A 7,950-nucleotide genomic window follows, 5' to 3' on the forward strand; every position below is an offset into this window, starting at 1 on the left:
GTATTCTTTCATTCTCGTATCGTTCTTTTAAAGCTTCCCAAGCTAAATTGAAATTGTTGTCATTAAGAGCGAACTGTTTTACTAGGACGCCTGCTTGACCTTTAGTTTTGTATCGGAGGTGATACAATTTTTGTGCATTAGATAATTTTGGGTGGTTTATGTAAACGGCGGTGAACATGTCCCGGAAGGACGGCCATTGTTCATAACCCCCATGAAAAATTTCTGTGTCACATGCTGGCACTTTGAGGTGAATACCTGAACCTGCCTCTTGGGCCTGTGTTTGTGGTAGTTCTACTCTCAGTTGTGGATTTGGTGCGATTGACTTTGTTAATTATAATTGATCAGAGATCATGGCTTTTGTCTCTTCATATTGGTCAAGACAATTTTCATATTTGGAGTAAGCCGAGGTTTTGAAATTTTCCGGAAGATCCGAATCATCCGTTTCTACAATGGCGTCATAGGCCGCTTGGAGACGAGTCCAAAAATTGTCAAGGTTTTGATTCTTGATTTCTAGTACCGATTCAGAATTATCTAGAATCGGTGAAGATGAGAATCGAGTGCAGTATCGTATTAAGCTGTCACTCTCTGATAAAAATTTAGCGTATGAAATATCTTTACCCCGTTTTTGTTTTGTAGCACCTTGCTTCGAGCGTGTAGCTTCTGCCGGTGTACATTGACTTTTTTCATCCGAAATCATTTTTGGTATTTTCAGAAATTGATGAGACTTAGATTCCTTTGAATCTGTGTTCATTTAGATGAAAATGGTAATATATGTATATATATACAATTTTCTGATTTAAAGCAAACGGATAAATTTAGAGAACCGTAAAGCTCTTTCACGTCGATAAGAGCTTTAATTTCTGTTAAAAGTAATAAATTACGCGTTTTCAGATTTAGCGTTTAAGCGGTTGTATGTGCTTTGGTTTTAAACTTTATATATTATATATGCGGACTTATCTGAATGTCCCTGTTTGTGAACTCGTTAAAGCGGTCAGTACACTTTGTCAATATGTATGCACGATATGTGCTCAAAATAATCCTGCTTGTTCTAAGACGAAGAACAAGAAATAGTTGCCGGTATGGTTTAATATATGTACTATGTGTATGTACAGATTAATGCGTATGTAAATTTTATTTTATTAATGTATGTGAATATATATATATGGATATAAATATTGAAGATGGTATATGTTAACTTGTAATATATGGTAATGTATGTATATTGAATATCTATGTATGTTTTATTTTATTTTGTGTATTTAGCCGGTATGTACACCTATGTGTATATCTTTTTTTCTTTTTGTTTTTGTTTTTTACACAACCGCTTTGAAATACTTTGAACTAGTATTGCCAATATGGGCTTAAAACATACATATATACAGTGCTGAGATACTAATGGGAATCGATACGACTCACTTTGGGGGGTGTAAATGTTTCCATATAGGGGTTGCTGTCCTCCTCTTGTCCTCGCAGGTTGAGTCCAGTGTATTTGTTGTTTGCTTTGTTTAATTAAATTTTTTTTTCTCGCGCCCGTTTAGATTGAGTTTTTTTTCCTTTATATGTTAGTTGCGCGCCCGTTTTTTTTTTTTTTTTTGTTTTTGTTCGTATAGTAGATATATCAATATTTATTTCACCTTAATATCGATAACTATTTTCCAACACCAATAATAGGTAAGGAAGCAGAAAACATTGGAGAAACTAGCCACATACAAAATCTTCACTGCTTTTACTTTGTTGCTTTTTGTTATATTCTTTCACTTTACATTTACACCACCTCTTTCATTTGCTTGGGAATTTATTAAAAAATGTTGTTGTAATCTGTATGCACTGTATGTGACTCTTTCTGTTTCCACTTCGTAAAATAAAAATTTGTTGCAATACGTTTTCGTTTTCTGCGTATTTGTAAAAACTTATTAATTTTACAAGTGAACTGCTTTGGTTTGCCTTTTGCAGAAAAATAAGTACACAAATTTATGTGGAGATATGCTACACGCCGCGCTATCAACCGAATCACTTGTCGTCGTTTGTTTTTTTTTTTTTTTGTACGATTGCATAATATGTGTATATGTGTTCACTTTGTCACTGTACCCTTCCGAAAATCTTTGTCTCTTGTGTAAAAGTTGTAACTGTATTTTTTTTGTTTTAAGCGCATATATATATAACTGTATATATATATATATATTTATGTATATCAATGTATACTGTTTTGTTTTACCGCACTTTATAACCGTTGTTTTAGAGGTATTTATTATATACATATATATAAAAAAAAATTTTTTTTTTCCCCAATACCGCACACCGTCAAGAATTTGAATAAATTGCTGCCCAAATTTGCACACAAAGGCGTTAATCACTTATGCGCATCCTGCATCATTGTTTCTCACAATAATTCACAAAACCAACCGACTTCAAAAAAAAATTAAGCAAACTTCTCGATCATATCATGAATTTTTCGTTTTTTTTTTTTTTGAAGATTCACAGAAAATCACAATATTCTTGACGTTTTGAAATTTTTAATCAAATGCACGAATTTACACCAGCCACGAAACTTTTCACTATTCACTTCTTAGCCGTTTTGATTTTTTAGTTTTTCGCCACAGTGCCTTTCTTTTTCTCTCGAAGAACCATATTTATTTCTTTACGAATTACTTATTATTTCAAATCTCGTTTCTTCACCGTCTTCACCAAACTTTCAAATATCACTTCCAACTTTTAAAATTCAAAATTTCTTTTTGCGCTCTTGTTGAGCTATATAAGCTTTATTACTTATCACTTCAATTGCAAATTGTACAATGTTTTCTTATAAATAAATATTTTTACACTTTACCAGTGGCGAACGCAGGAAAAAAATTGGGGGGGGTTTTAGGTAAAAAGACAATGTTTCATTATTTTATTCCCAAATTGAAGTCTAATCTTCTTTTATTTTGGGCCATAACATTTAAAATCTCTTCCTCCGTCTCCTCTATATCTCTATGGATATTCAAGAGAGCCATTCCGTTCAGGCGTGCTTCTCCAGTTTTATTTCTTAAATGTGTTTTAAGCCTGCGAAGTGAGGCGTTCACTTGAAGCGACAGAAATAGGGATTGTTGCTCCAATCTTTAAAAAACGATGCACTAAAAAAGTTTTGGATCTCTTTGTTTGATTTAACCAGTTCCTGAAAATATATTCAAAATTTTAGTTAGAAAATATAATCTGAAGAAAAGATTTTTAACCTTTTCCACATTCTAAATTCAGCAAATGAAAAACAAATAATAAGTGAAGTTGTGTATATAATTCAGACCAGTTTTTTCTGGTTGTTTTTATTAAAAATATAGACATTTTAGTTAAGACACTCAAGTATTTTTTTGCAAATAGCATAATTTTTTTTAATTTAAATTTATTTCACAACAGTGTGCTCATGGAACGAAAACTGAAAGTCATAATAAATGAGTTTTTATTTTTCCTGTATTATGATTAACAATAAACTCTAAAAAAAATAATAGAAACCTTATTGGTGACTTTTCAGTTCAGAACTAATTTTCAAAAGAAGTGCATTTTCGACTCACAATTCCCCTTAAATCTAAAAAAATCCAGTTCAGCAGCCACAGAATTATAAGGCAAGCTCATTACTTTGAAGCAAATTAAAAAAATGTCTCTGTCCAGTTTATATTTTTCTGGGTTTTTTAATTGGCCTACATTCCCACAACTTTTTAATACTATACAGATACAATAGGTTTGTTTTTAGTTTAACATTTTCATAGTTTCAAAAAATTAAATTCTATCAGCAGAAAAGTATCAAAATAGGCCGTTTGTGAACAAAAAAGTATCAAATCACAAAATTTAGAAAAAAAAGTATCAAAAAAGATACAATTGTATCAAAACGGCAACGCTGTTAGTGACTAATGTATTCATTTATTTTACATATTCATACATCGTCGGCAGAAAGATTGCTTTGAAAACAACAAATTACAATTTTTCAAATGACTATGTAGAATTAAATTCTATTATTTAAAAATTCAATTACTTTGGGGGGGGGTTCTAACACCCCAAAACCCCCCCCTGCGTTCGCCCCTGCACTTTACGCTTCTTTGATGCAAATAGGCACACTACACCAATTACTATCGCATATAGCGATATTAAAAGTTAAATGTTATTAAGCCAAAGTTAAATATATAAACTGAATGATGGAAGCCGAATAAAAAACGAATAATCTCGATATATAATGACCGGATTATGCAAAGGATGCAACGTTCAGGAAAAATGTTCAAATAGACGTTGCGGGCAAGTTGGCCTGCTGGACCGCTGGTGGACGCACGGGATGGAGGTCGGAGAAACGTAAACGGTGTATATAATTGATGTGTCGATGCGAACTTTGTAGAATGTTAAAATGGACGGTTTTTTAAATAGACGATTTCAAATAGACGATTGCGAAAAGAGGATGCGTGCAGCGGCGAACGTGACTTCTAGAAGAATGTAGAACCAAAAAAACGGCACAGCGTCACCTTCTCGTTGGTATAAGATGAAAAATGGAACAAAAACAGTTTGGTGTGGAGATGATCAATGATGCCCTAATTAACATGTTGATGTGGAGAGTGTTGTATTCACTGGTCAGTGATGCCCTGTTTTTTTCTACTTAACATGTTGATGTGGAGAGTGTTGTATTCACTGATCAGTGATGCCCTTTAGTTATAGTTCATCTCAACAAAAATATTAAAAGAAAACGATGTTTATGAAAATAATAAACAATTCTCTAAACAAAAAACAATTCAAAGAACTAACGCAAATTCGAAACTACCTAATTATATTAATAACAATAATAATAGTAATATAGAATATTTTGCAACCAATATGAATCAATTTCCAGTTCGTTCCAATTACAACACTTTTTCAAAAAATTACCCATGGTCCAATCAAAATAATTATTATAAAAATAAACAATTTTTCAATGAACATAGCAATCAACAATATACTTTACAGAATAATCATTTCCCACAAGTTAGGCATACACCTTTCAATTCTGCAAACATTTATACTAATAGAAACTTAAATAATTTAAAACAAGATAAAATTCATGGGTCAAACCAATCTCGATTAAGACGCTTTGGCTATCCTGAACCAATGGAACAAGATGAGCTAAATTTTCACTTAACAGCCTCGGAAGGTCCCCCACAATTGAATTGAAATTTAATAAAAAATATTATAAATTTTTAGTCGACACAGGTTCATCAGTTAGTTTAATAAAGCCTGGAATATCCAACGAAAAGATTATTTATGTTCAGCCAATAACATTAACAACAGCAATAGGAAAAGTTTGTCTAAATGAAGCCCAAGAATTGTTTAGCGATGAACATATGAAAGAACTGAAATTTTTCGTTTATAATTTTTCGAATAACTACGACGGTTTACTTGGTTATAATATACTTAAGCTACTTAAAGCTAAAATCGATCTGGAAAAAAATACGATACATATGAATGGTGTTCGGTATAACTTTTTCAAGAATAAATCAAATTCTGTAAAATTTGATAATTGCCTACAAGAATTAAATATGAACGAAAATCATAACACTAAAGATAGTATACTTAGACTTGAACATTTAAATTCAGAAGAGTTAAATAAATTAAAAGAACTTTTAAATAAATTTGAAAATATATTTTATAAAGAAGGGGACAAACTCACCTTCACTCATAAAATAAAACATAGAATTAAAACGGTTCATGAAGATCCAATATATGTAAAGTCGTATAGATATCCTGAAATTCATAAATCAGAAGTAAACAAACAAATAAAAGAAATGCTCGAAAATCAAATCATTTCTCATAGTAATTCCCCATATTCAGCACCAATCTGGGTGGTACCAAAGAAGTCAGATGCTTCAAGCAAGCTCAATAGTATTACTATCGATGATAGGTATCCCATCCCAAACATGGATGAAATTCTCGAAAAACTAGGTAGGTGTATGTATTTTTCAACAATAGACTTAGCGCAAGGCTTCCATCAAATAGAAATGGATCCGGCAGATAGGAAAAAAACAGCTTTCTCTACTCAGAACGGACATTTTGAACCTTCCAGAGACTGATGAATACGGTTTTAGATGGTTTAATAGGGAAAGATTGTATGGTTTACTTAGACGACATTGTAGTATTCAGTACGTCATTACAGGAACACATAGAATCTCTAGACAGAGTTTTTCGTAAATTAAACGAAGCAAATCTGAAAACCGAATTTCTTGGTCATATTATAACGCCAGAAGGTATTAAGCCTAACCCTAATAAAATTAAAGCAATATTAAATTATCCCGTTCCTAAAACGGAAAAAGAAATAAAACAATTTCTTGGTTTGGCGGGATTTTATCGTAAATTTATTCAAAACTTTTCTGAAATAACTAAACCTTTGACTAACTGTCTTAAAAAAGGCAATAAAATAAATAGCTCAGATGAGAAATTCGTGGAAGCTATAAACACTATAAAAATCTTAATTACTAATGATCCAATTCTGGCATATCCAAATTATGAGAAAATATTTACATTGACGACTGATGCGTCAAATGTGGCATTAGGGGCAGTGTTAAGTCAACAGGGACATCCAATTTGTTTTGCTAGTCGCACACTCAATGAACATGAGCTGCACTACTCAACTACTGAGAAAGAACTTTTAGCCATGGTTTGGGCTACTAAATATTTTAGACCATATTTATACGGCAGGAAATTTATAATAAATAGTGATCATAGACCATTGCAATGGCTCCACAACTTAAGGGAACCAAACTCCAACTTACAAATATGGAAGATTCGGCTTAATGAATATGACTTTGACGTAAAATACATATCAGGTAAAGAAAATCGTGTAGCAGACGCTCTTTCTCGTATTAAAATTACGGAATGCTTTTTAAATGAAGAATCTGAATCTAACGTAGACACTGTTCATTCTTCCAATGAAGATTCCGAAAGTTTTATTAAGATAACAGAGCGACCATTAAATGTATTCAAAAATCAAATTGAATTAATAAGAGATGGTAAAGACTCAACCACAATAACGAAAGGAAAGTTTTTTTTAATAACCTAATTGTAATTATATACAAAGAATTAACTACAGATTATATTAAAGATAGGTATAATTAAAACCCATTTATTAAAAAATAATACAACAATTTTAATAATTAAATACAATTTCAAAACGTTTATAAGACACTTAACAACAAGTCGCAAATCCATTTATTAAAAAATAATACAACAATTTTTATGCCTAATGATACTGATTTTATACAATTTCAAAACGTTTATCAAAATTACACCGCCAATTTACAAAATAAGAGAAAAATATGTTATAGATTTTTGGAAATGGAATAATGAATATTATTTAACATGTATCGATTTATACTCTAAGTTTGCTATGATAGAAAAAGTTAAAGCATTGAACTGGCTGGAATCCAAAAAAGGATTGCTAAAAATTTTTAATTGTATGGGTCCTCCAAAAACTTTAAAAATCGACCAAGACCAAGGTTTAAATAATATAAACATTAAACAATGGTGTAATTCATTAAATATAAAAGTAGAAGTAACAACTGGTAAAACTGGTATAGGTGACATTGAAAGACTACATAAAACTTTGAATGAAAAACTTAGAATAACCAACACTTCAGGTGATAAAGAGCTAAAATATTTAGAAATTGAACAAACACTTTTCACTTATAACCATATAATTGTTCACTCTACTACCAATGAAGTTCCATATACAATCTTTTTTAATAAAGAGTCACCAAAACAAGATCCTCAAATTATTAAAGAAAAAAGAATAAATAATGCAAATAAAAACCGTCAAGAAAAAGACATTGACACAAACTTTGTAAACGCAGAAGTTTCGAGGAAGAGATTAGATAAACTTAGTAATCCATACAAAAAAGTTAGTCTTATTAATACTGAAGAAGATGACGAACATCATATTGTAAAGTTTAAAAGTCAAAATGTAAGAAA

Source organism: Bactrocera tryoni, unplaced genomic scaffold (genome assembly GCF_016617805.1).
Source record: "Bactrocera tryoni isolate S06 unplaced genomic scaffold, CSIRO_BtryS06_freeze2 scaffold_25, whole genome shotgun sequence".
In the NCBI taxonomy this organism is placed as follows: Eukaryota; Metazoa; Arthropoda; class Insecta; order Diptera; family Tephritidae; genus Bactrocera; species Bactrocera tryoni.